The 12137-nt window shown below is 36.3% G+C and overlaps 1 protein-coding gene across 5 annotated transcripts in view; it reads left to right on the top strand.

Moving 5' to 3' along the window:
* Nucleotides 1-12137, top strand: part of COL4A5 (collagen type IV alpha 5 chain) — a 240450-nt gene that overhangs the window by 13858 nt on the left and 214455 nt on the right. The window lies entirely within an intron of this gene.

Here is a 12137-nt window from a genome sequence, read left to right as displayed (position 1 = left end):
TGATGTTAAATTTCATCAGAAATAATTTGTACCTGTTTCAATGATCATATTGTCAGGAATTCATCTGGGTTGCTAGGTGTCTTAGTAGCCAATTAAAACAAGCAAGCCAGAATGAAAATAACACCCCTTTAATTGCTTACTATGATTGATAAGCAAGAGACTAAATCATGGAAAATGCCAACTTGCCTTCCCTCCCATTTACATTTTTCTCCATGCAGTGACTGCAGGTCTGACAGATCAGTACAGACTTGGGGGTTAGGTCATCCCACTGATGAAGGAGCCTCAAGCAAAAAGCTCCTGCAGTTTTAGAGACCTAGAGACCTAGGGGAGGAAGAGGAGAAATGCTGTGAGTGAAAATGTGCTGAATACTGTGTCAGATGAAGAAAATTGTCTTCAGAGTTTTCCCCTACTTGTTTTGCTATGAATGTTGTGAACAAGTTTTTATGTGAACATACTTTCATTTTTCTTGGGTAAATATCAAGAACTGGAATTGCTGGATTGTATCATAAGGCTATTTTAAATTTTATAAGAAAGTGCCAAATTGTTCTTAAAGTGGTTGCACTACTGTACATTCCACCAATGTATAAAAATTCTAGTTGTCCCTCACTTTAGCCTGCATTTACTACTGTAACTCTTTTTAAATTTTAGCTGTTTTGATGTCTGATTATTGCTGTCTCCTTGTAAGTTTTCTTATAGTTCTCTTTTTAAAATTTATATTCAGTAAAATTTACTGTCCATGATGTATGGTCTGTGAGCTTTGATAAAAGCATACAATCTTGTAACCACTGCCATAAACAAGATTCATAACAGTTCCATCACCTCACGGTATTTCCTAATGCTGCTCCTTTATGATTAGCCCCTCCACTTACCCAGAGTTCCTGGTTATTTTCTGATTCTATAATTTTATATCTTTTTCATAATGTATTTATTATAGATTGAATCATTCAGTATGTAACCTATTGAGTTTAGCTTTTTTCTCTTAATGTAATACATTTGACATTTATCCATATGGTGTCTATCAGTAGGCCATTTCTTTTTTATTTCTTTCCTTACACTTGAGGGGTAAGAGCTCCTATATATTTTGGATCCAACATCTTTGTTTGACATATACAAGTTTTGTGAATATGTTCACCCATTTGGTGTCTTTTTTAAATTTTTTTAGCTGGTATATTCAGAGAATAAAAGTTAAATTTTGACACAGTTTATCTCCTTTTTATGTTTATGGCTTTCTGTGTTCTTTTTAAGAAATCTTTAAGTACACCAAACTCACCAAGATTTTCTTCCATGTTTGCTTCTAAAAGTGCTTCTTTTTACACATTTAGTTGTTCATGTGTGGTATTTAGTAAGGGTTTTTTCTCCCCATGTGTTTAACTAGTTCCAGCATAATTTTTTTTTTCCGCACAATTTTTTGAAAAAATGTTCCCTTCCTCATTTAATTACTTTGGTGCTTTTGTTGAATATTGTCTTGCTATATCTCACTGTGCTCACTGTTCGCTGAACCCCATGGTAGGCAAGGTGCGAGCTAAGAGGCTGAAAGAAAATGCCAGAAGCCATAGGAATTGCAGACACATTTATTCTTTCCTGGCTAGTGCAGCAGCTGTCGTGGCATGACATGACATAACACAACACATCTACACACACACACACACACACACACACACACCAGGACTTTCCAGGTGGAGCTTATATTTGCTTACAGAACAAAAGTAGCCTCTGGCCAAGCAAGTACCTCATGATGTGTATATTCAGTGCTATAAGTGATCTCAACTGTTCCATAATCATTATTTACAAAATGTGGGGCAAGAGCAAGAGGCTGTGAGGCAAGAGAGCCTGACCATCCCCATCTTGGCTAATTTGCTTTTTCCCTACAAATATCTATTTTTGGACTCTAATTAAAGTTCCTCCATATATATGTCTACTTTTAAGCTAATAGCAGACACTTCCTAGGTGGCCTACTGGTAAAGAATCTGCCTGCCAGTGCAGGAGACACAGGTGAGGCGAGTTTGATCCCTGGGTCAGAAAGATCCCTTGGAGAAGGAAATGGCAACCCACTCTAGTATTCTTGCCTGGAAAATCACATGGACAGGGGAGCCTGGTGGGTTACAGTCCATGGGGTCACAAAGAGTTGTACACCACTTAGGGACTAAACAACAACCATGAAATTCTCCAGACCAGAATACTGGAGTGGTAGCCTTTTGCTTCTCCAGGGGATCTTCCCAACCTAGGGATCGAACCCAGGTCTCCCACATTGTAGGCAGATTCTTTACCATCTGAACCACTGGGAAAGCCGAGAAAACAACAGTGTATGAAACAAGCTATATGTAGGTCTAAGATTTGGTAACTGATAAAAATATTTTAGAAAAACATATAGTTAAGTTTATTTTGAGATGAGGAATACTCTAACTTTCCTTCATTTTGACTTCCTAGGAGAAATGCTTGAACAGTGACCCTGTAGGAAATGGCCTTATTTGGCATTAGTATGATTTAATTTCAGGAAGCCTTCTAAAATATGAAGCATTTGTTTAAGCTTTAGTATCCCTTCTGAGTACTTTTCATAGCTGGCTATAAATGAGCCAGCCTTCTATAGTTTTAAGGTCACGTTAATTTTCATTGTTTTGTTTCAAAGTAAGCTATACATTTTCTTAAGGTATGGTATGTTGAAAGTTTTTACTGTCGGGCAAGATTCATCTCCCTAGATTCCCCCTACCCCATTTTCCTCCTTAAAGATACTAAATACATTTTGAAAGAAGAAGCCTCCAACTAATAAAAATAAATGAAAAAAAAAGAAAAATAATAACTTTTTTTAGTTCTTATAGTCAGTTGAATTCCTGGATTTTTTTTTTTTTAATTTTCTTTACTTCAGAGTGAATGTACTCAATTTATAGTTCATAGTGAATAAATGCATGCTTAGCTGTTAGTCCTCTCAATTCTATTTGCTTGCTTATCTTTTGCAGCCTATTTAGGCATTTCATTTTTCTCCACAGTTGGAGTCAAGAATTTTTGTTGTTGTTACAGCACAAGCTTATTATACCTTATCACAGCCTTCATGCCTTCATTTGTATATAATGCATAATGGAAAAAACTACAAACTAATGTTGTAAAATAACAAATGAGATTAAACTGAGAAAGGTCACCTTTCTTAGAGGCAGAGAAAGAGATTCATCTTCAGGGACTTACATTTGTTTTCCTGACTAATTTGAATGACACATTTGAATTTGCAGATTGACAACTGTTATATTTAAGACATGAGTTTATAAACTTATCTGTATCCTAGTAGATTTTCAAACCCATGACCTCATTTTTCCTCCACTCCATGATTCCCAGATAGGGAAAGAGAAGCATCATTTTTCTTCAGATGGTTAAATCATTATAATTTGAAATTAACAATATGCTAAAAAAATAGGTGAGTCCAAAATCAGGTCTTTCTCATTTCCATGAGGCATTATAAACATTATGTTACTCAGGCTTCGTTGTTGTGGGTTGTTTTGTTTTGTTTTTTGTCTTTTGCTTTGCTATGTGGAATCTTAATTTCCCAACTGGAGATCAAACCTGTGCCTCCTGAATGAAGTGCAGAGGCTATTCACTGGACCATCAGGGAAATACCACTCAGCTTTATTTTAGAATCAGGTCCTAATTTATTTTTAAAAAACTGAAAATATTCAATGCAAGAAGGATTAAATTATTTCAGGTTATAATGCTGTGAAAGTGCTACACTCAATATGCCAGCAAATATGAAAAACTCAGTGGTGTTCACAGGACTGGAAAAGGTCAGTTTTCATTCCAATTCCAAAGAAGTGCAATGCCAAAGAATGTTCAAACTACTGCACAATTGCACTCATTTCGCATGCTAGCAAGGTAATGCTCAAAATCCTTCAAGCTTTGGCTTCAACAGTATGTGAACTGAGAATTTCCAGATGTACAAGCTGGATTTAGAAAAGGCAGAGGAACCAGAGTTCAAATTGCTAACTAACATCCATTGGATCATAGGAAAAGCAAGAGAATTCTAGGAAAACATCTACTTCTGCTTCTTTGACTACACTAAAGCCTTCAACTGTTTGGATGATATCACACTATAAAAAATTTTTAAAAGAGATGAGAATATGAAGCCACCTTGCCTGCCTCCTGAGAAACCTGTATGCAGGTCAAGAAGGAACAATCAGAACCGGATATGGAACAATGGACTGGTTCAGAATTAGGAAAGGAGTGTGTCAAGGCTGTATATTGTCACCCTGCTTATTTAACTTATATGCAGAGTACATAATGAGAAATGCCAGGCTGGATAAAGCACAAGCTGGAATCAAGATTGCCAGGAGAAATACCAATAACCTCATATTTGAAGATGACACCACCCTTATGGCAGAAAGAGAAGAGGAACTAAAGAGCCTCTTGATGAAGGTGAAAGAGCTGGCTTAAAACTCAACATTCAAAAAACTAAGATCGTGGCATCCAGTCCCATCACTTGACAGCAAATAGATGGGGAAACAATGGAAACAGTGACAGACTTTATTTTCTTGAGCTCCAAAACGACTGCAAAGGTGACTGCAGCCATGAAATTAAAAGACACTTGCTCCTTGAAAGAAAAGCTGTGACCAACCTAGACAACATATTAAAAGCAGAGATGTCACTTTGCAGACAAAGCTATATCAGAGGTATAGTCAAAGCTATGGTTTTCCTGGTAGTCATGTACAGATGTGAGAGCTGGATCATAAAGAAGGCTGAGTGCTGAAGAACTGAAGCTTTCAAACTATGGTGTTGGAGAAGACTCTTAAGAATCCCTTGGACAGCAAGAAGATCAAACTCGTCAATCCTAAAGGAAATCAACCCTGACTATTCATTGAAAGGACTGATGCTGAAGCTGAGGCTCCAATACTTTGGCCACCCGATGTGAAGAGTGGCCTCATTAGAAAAGACCCTGATGCTGGAAGAGATTGAAGGCAGGAGGAGAAGGGGACGACAGAGGGTGAGGTGGTTGAATGGCATCACTGACTCAATGGACATGAGTTTGAACAAACTCCAGGAGGTGGTGAAGGACAGGGAAGCCTGGCATGCTGCAGTCCCTGGGGTCGCAGAGACATGACTATGTGACTGAACAATGATGATAATGTTTTCTTAGTTCTGCTTATGTATCTATTTTTTCATCTGTATTCTTCATAATAGTTAAAAGTTCTGTAAAGATTGTAATAGGTTTAATCATTAATAAAATCAGAAATTATTATGGAGTACAAGGGTGTAGACATACGTTCTCATTAAATCACAGTTAATGGAAATGTGTACTCATAGGAACATTAACTTGGTTCATTTTGGGTAGAATAAGGCATAAAGTTTCATATCCTTTTCCTACCATTGTCGTTAAAAATGCATGTCTAAACATGAAATTTATATATTAATAAAGGATGTCTCTATGATAAATGTTTATCCAAAATTAAATGTAGAAAAAATATTTGGAAGATGATGGAGAGATTAGGTCCTTATTTTTTTGTTTTTCTTTGTCTATTTTTTCAGTAATCGGTGTTGTTCTTCAGCCGCTAAATCATATCCAACACTTTGTGACCCCATGGACAGTAGCCTGCCAGGCTCCTCTATCCATGGATTTCTTCAGGCAAGAATATTGGAGTGGGTTGCCATTTCCCTCTCCAGGAGATTTTCCCAGACCAGGGATCAAACCCTCATCTCCTGCACTGGCAAGTGAATTCTTTACCACTGAGCCACCTGGGAAGCCCTAGTTACTTATAGTAAATGTTTATTACTTTTACAATAAACACATTTTAAAAATATTGAATACTAGCTTGCTGGATCTTAGTTCCCCAACCAGGAATTGAACCTGTGCCATCTGCATTGGGAGTGTAGGGTCTTAAGCACTGAACTGCCAGGGAAGTTCCTATGCCATTAATTCCTGTTAAAAGAAAACAAGGCTCAGTTCATTCAGTCACTCATTGTGTCTGACTCTTTGTGACCCCATAGACTGCAGCACGCCTGGCTTCCCTGTCCATCACCAACTCCTGGAGCTTCCTCAAACTCATGTCCATTGAGTCGGTGATGCCATCCAACCATCTCATCCTTGTCCCCTTCTCCTCCCACCTTCAGTCTTTCCTAGTATCAGGGTCTTATCAAATGAGTCAGCTCTTCACATAGGTGGCCAAAGTATTGAAGTTTCAGCTTTAGCATCAGTCCTTCCAATGAATATTCAGGACTGATTTCCTTTAGGATGGACTGGTTGGATCTCCTTGCAGTCCAAGAGACTCTCAAGAGTCTTCTCCAACACCACAGTTCAAAAGCATCAATTCTTTGGTGCTCAGCTTTCTTTATAGTCCAACTCTCACATCCATACATGACTACTGGAAAAACCATAGCTTTGACTAGTTGGACCTTTGTTGGCAAAGTAATGTTTCTGCTTTTTAATATGCTGTTTAGGTTGGTCATAGCTTTTCTTCCAAGGAGCAAGCGTCTTTTAATTGCATGGCTGCAGTCACCATCTGCAGTGATTTTGGATCCCAAGAAAATAAAGTCTGTCACTGTTTCCATTGTTTCCCCATCTGTTTGCCATGAAGTGATGGGACTGGTTTTTAAGTGATGATCTTAGTTTTCTTTTTTTTTTTTTAAGCCGACTTTTTTACTCTCCTCTTTCACTTTTATCAAGAGGCTCTTTAGTTTTTCTTCATTTCCTGCCATAATGGTGGTGTCATCTGCATATCTGAGGTTATTGTTATTTCTCCCAGAAATCTTGATTCAGCTTGTGTTTCATCCAGCCTGGCATTTCTCATGATGTACTCTGCGTAGAAGTTAAATAAGCAGGGTGACAATATACAGCATTGACGTACACCTTTCCCGATTTGGAACAAGTTTGTTGTTCCATGTCCAGTTCTAACTGTTGCTTATTGACCTGCATACAGGTTTCTTAGGAGGCAGGTCAGGTGGTCTGGTATTCCAGTCTCTCTAAGAATTTTCCACAGCTTGTTGTGATCCACACAGTCAAAGGCGTTGGTGTAGTCAGTAAAGCAGAAGTAGATGTTTTTCTCACTCTCTTTTTCTCTGATCCAATGGATGTTGGCAATTTGGTCTCTGGTTCCTCTGCCTTTTCTAAATCCAGATTGAACATCTGGAAGTTCGTGGTTCATGTATTGTTGAAGCCTGGCTTGGAGAATTTTGAGCATTGCTTTACTAGCATGTTAGATGAGTGCAGTTGTGCGGTAGTGTGAACATTCTTTGGCCTTGCCTTTCTTTGGGATTGGAATGAAAACTGACCTTTTCCAGTCCTGTGGCCACTGCTGAGTTTTCCAAATTTGCTGGCATATTGAGTGCAGCACTTTCACAGCACCCATCATCTTTGAGGATTTGAAATAGTTCAGCTGGAATTCCATCACCTCCCCTAGCTCTGTTCGTAGTGATGCTTCCTAAGGCCCACTTGACTTCACATTCCAGGATGTCGGGCTCTAGGTGAGTGATCACACCATCGTGGTTATCTGGGTCTGAAGATCTATTTTGTATAGTTCTGTGTATTCTTGCCACCTCTAGCTAGGTGAGTTAATGAAAAGCTAAAACAGGAATTTATTATTTTAATAAACATTTCAGGTAAATTTTAGAGTTTTCCTTTACTTACCTTTTAAAAAAAGTAGAACTCAAGTGGTGGTTTCTTTTTTCAAGTAAAGAATTTCAGAGTCTGCCAGAATAATCTAATGCCAGTAGTAATTCTATCATTGGCCACAAATGGGGACCAGTCTTCTTTAATTTGTATGTACTCTTTCATATAAAATGTAATGTGTATTCTCATCTTTTTCCCCCACTGAGTGCCAAACACCTTCCCAACACTAAAAAGAGTGATTTTGAATGCTGGATTCAACCTTTTGACATATATTTGGAGCAAAATATGTAATGTATGTGTGAATCCTGTGATATTATTTTAAGGTCTTATGAATGTATCCAAAATCTTTAATTGACACAAAAGTTGTGATAAAATAGAAATTCCCTTTTGGTAAAAAAAAAAAAAAAGGAAGACTTTTAAACTTTATGTTTTGAGTGTTCTGGATGAATTAGGAGTATCCAAGATTTGTGAAACATGTAGTAAATCTCTAATAAACAAAACACTTCAAGAAGATATCTTAGTTTTTAATTACTTACAAGTTCTATAATTTATTCCAAAGCCTTAATAAAACATTTTAACTAGTTTATGCTGTTTCCCAGTATTGGTTGAAAATAATTAGATTATATTACCTGTTGCTGCTCTAATCTCCACCCCATTTTATTTCCCTGAAAAACAAAATCATGTTAGCCTCAGTGAGGCTGAGAGTGGAGCCTCAGTGAGTGTTTGAGAGTTGTCTTCATAGCCAAGATAGGGTATTGTGGTAGAGAGATATACTTTTATTAGAGTTTATGTTGCTGACGGGAAGGTACATTTTTTGAGTCTGTCTAGAAGATGATGTAAGTGAATGCGACTGGAAAAAAGGAGAGTGGCATCCCATTAGGCATGTTGTATCCATCTTATTTTAGGATTCTGCACATTTCTTAGTCATTCCTTTAAGGGGCAGTCAGCATGTAGTGTGGGAGGTACATTCTCCTTCTCCACATTGTTGCTTTAGTGTTTCACTTTATCACAGGAAATTATTGGAAAGAGCAGGATTTGGAAGTTTGTTTTTTTCTTCTGTAGAACTGGGTTACAGAGAGACTGCACAGAGAGTTTATCCTGAGCAGAAAAGGGTCAGGAATTAGAATGGTGGACAGCCTTAGAATTTTGGTGTTTTGCGGTAGGTAGGACAGATTCTTCTTTATTGTGGCAGTACATATCCCTGCAATGACTGGTTCTAAAGTTATCATAGTGTAGTATAGTGTAATGGTTTAGTTTACAGCATGGACATTGACATCAGGCTTGGTTTAAGTCATGACTCTTCCACCTACTAATTATGCTGATATTATTGGCCTAAAATATCTTAATTCTTAGCATATAGTAAGTGTTCAATAAATGATAACCATAATTTTCCTGCAGGATCTGTAGATTCTTTCAATATAATTTAGTGAAATCTAATTGCCTTTCTTTAGGCCTAGTAATTTATTTTCTTTCTTGATTCCCATCTCTGGTCTCTACCATGAAGTGGAAAAAATGCCATAGAAACACTGTTTCAGTTTATTTCTGGAGATATTGGCTAGATATTATACCAGTTAAGTTCACATATACCAATATTTGATATATTAAAAGCATATAATTTCTTACATAGTGTTGTCTGACTAGAGAGGAAATGGTCCAAAACAGACAGGAAAATGGGGATGTGAAAGTAATTGTAAAGACTAAATTAAAACTAGCATATAAATAAGAAAACAAGTTTATCTGCAGCCATAGAGAAAAACTATTAAAACTTCTTAGCTCGCTTTAATTTCCTGGGAAGCTTCCCAAGGTTTTTAATTACTAAATGATGTATTTGGTTGAAACTAAATATTTAGATAGTTATAGTATGGATATGCATGTCTGCCTGCATGTATGTCACATAATATGTAAATTTGTTACACCTAAGCTTATTTTGAGGGTCCTTCTCACCTGAAGGAAATTTAAATAAATACTTTAAATAGCTCAGGAAATACAGCATACCATTTAGTAAATTTATGGGAACAAGTGAATAACTTAGCTATTCCAACAATGTTTTGCCTCCGCATTCCTTGGCGCAAACAGGGACCTCAAAGAAGCGTCCCTCATGGGAGTTGCCTTTGGAAATCTTACTGAAGAGGTCCAAGTCCCAATTCAGGCTCCCTCCCTTGTATTTTTCAATAGTCACCTTTATTGAAGTATAGTTTCAATGCAGGAAACTGCATCCATTTTAAGTGCACAGTTTAATGAATTTTGAAGAATGTATACACCCTCAACAATATACCCTCAAACTATCCAGTATCAACAATCAAGATACTAGATAGTTTCATCACCCCAAGAAGTTCACTTGTGTCCCTTCCCAGTAAAATCTTGTCCTGTTCCTATACTCTGATATCTTTTGCTGTGAATATTTGTATATACTCATCTTGTACACATAATTTTCATTTCTCTCAGGTTAAGGCAAAAGAATGGAGTGTATAATGTATTTAACTTTATAAGAAACTGCCCAAATATTTGTCAAAGTGATTTTACTATTTTACATTCTTACCAGCAGTATATAGAAAAATTATTTTCCAGTGAACAATTCACTGGTATTCAGTGGTATTTAGTACATTTAACCATGTTGTGCAACCACCACCTCTGTCTACTTCCAAACCTTTTTATTACTCCAAAATAAAACCTTATACCCAGTAAGCAGTTCCTCCCCATTTCCACCCTTCCTCCAGACCCTGGAAGCCACCAATCTGCATTCTGTCTCTGAATTTACCTATTCTGGATATTTCAACCAAATGGAATCATACATTTTGTTTGTCCACTCATCCATTGATGGACATTTGGGTAGTTTATCTTTTGACAGTTATGAATAATGCTGTTATGAACATGTATGTAAATGTATTTGTTTGAGTACCTGTTTTCAATCCTTTGGAGTATGTACCTAGAGTAGAATTACTGGCTATATGGTAATTCTGTCTTTAAGTTTTTGAAGAATAATCAAACTATTTTCCTACTGGTAGTGCGCTAGCATTCCAATTTCTCCATACCCTTTCAACACTTGTTATTTTCTGTTTTATTGTTATTGCCATTCTAGTTTGTTAATGAAGTAATTCTTCATTGTGGTTTTTATTTGCATTTTTTTTTTTTTTTTACTGACTAATGATGTTGAGAATCTTTTCATGTGCCTGTTTGCCACCTGTTATCTTTGGAAAATGTCTACTTAAGGCTTTTGCCTGTTTTATAATTGGGCTATTTGTCTTTTTGTTGTTGGGTTGTGAGAGTTCTGTATACATTCTGGGTACTAGATGAATACATGACTTCAAATATCTTCTCTCATTCTTTAAATTGTCTTTTAACTTTCTTAATATGATTTTATGCACAATTAAAAATTTTTTCATGAACTCCAGTGTATCTTTTTTGTTTTGTTACTCACACTTTTGGTGTCATATCTAAGACTCCATTGCCAAATCCACGGTCATGAGGATTTATTTCTGTTTTATTACTGGAGTTTCATGACTTTAAATTTTATATTTTAGTCATTGATCCATTTTTAATTAGTTTTTTGTAAATGACATGAGGTAGTGGTCCAGCTTCATTCTTTCATGTGTGGATATCCAGTTGTCCCAGCACTATTTGTTGGAGAGACTATCCTTTCCCATTAAATGGTTGGGGGAACCCTTCTGAAAAATCAGTTCACCATATAGATTGATTTCTGGGCATTTAATTCTATTCCATGGACTATTTGTTTATCCTTATGCCAGTACCATAGTTTTGATGATTTGGTTGCCCTACCTGGAGTTATTGAACTTCTTGAATGTATAAATTCATGTATAATGAAACTTTGAAAGTTTTCAGCTACAACTTCTTCAAATATTCTTTCTTAGCCTTTTCCTCTCTCTTCTGGTATTCCAGAATATATATGTTGGTTTGCTTGAAGGTATTCCATAGGTCCCTTAGGCTCTGTTCTTTTTTCCTCCTTTCTTTTTCTTTCTGTTATTCAGATGGGATAATTTTAATTATGTTTGATTTTCATTGGTTCTTCTGCTTGGTAATAGCTGATGTTGAACTCTTATGAGGTTTTCATTTCAGATATTGTGCTTTTGAGCTCTAGATTTTCTATTTGGTTCCTTTTTATACTATTTAAATTTTGTTGATATTTTTCTTTTGTTTACACGTTGTTTTTGTGGTTTCCTTTAGTTCTTGGTCCATGGTTTTCTTCTGCTCTTTGAGCATATTTAAAATAGTTGCTTTAAGTCTTTGTCTAATCAGGCCAATGTCTGTACTTCCTTAGTGATGATTTCTGTCAATTTTTTTTCTTGAATGGGCTATACTTTCCTGTTTCTTTGTATGCTTTGTAATATTTGGTTGAAAATGGAATTTGAATTTTTTCTTCCAATTTTATTGAGATATAATTGGCATACAGTTTAAGATTGGCATACATGTTTAAGATGTACAGTATAATGATTTGACTTTTATATGTCATGAAATGATTATCACAATAAGCTTACTGAACATCCATCATCACATACGGATACATAATTAAAGAACTAGAAAAACATTTTTTTCCTTGTGA

The sequence above is a fragment of the Cervus canadensis genome, chromosome X (genome assembly GCF_019320065.1).
Source record: "Cervus canadensis isolate Bull #8, Minnesota chromosome X, ASM1932006v1, whole genome shotgun sequence".
Lineage (NCBI taxonomy): Eukaryota > Metazoa > Chordata > Mammalia > Artiodactyla > Cervidae > Cervus > Cervus canadensis.
The sequence above is the reverse complement of the archived record's forward strand: the minus strand, read 5'-3'. Positions and strand labels throughout refer to the sequence as shown.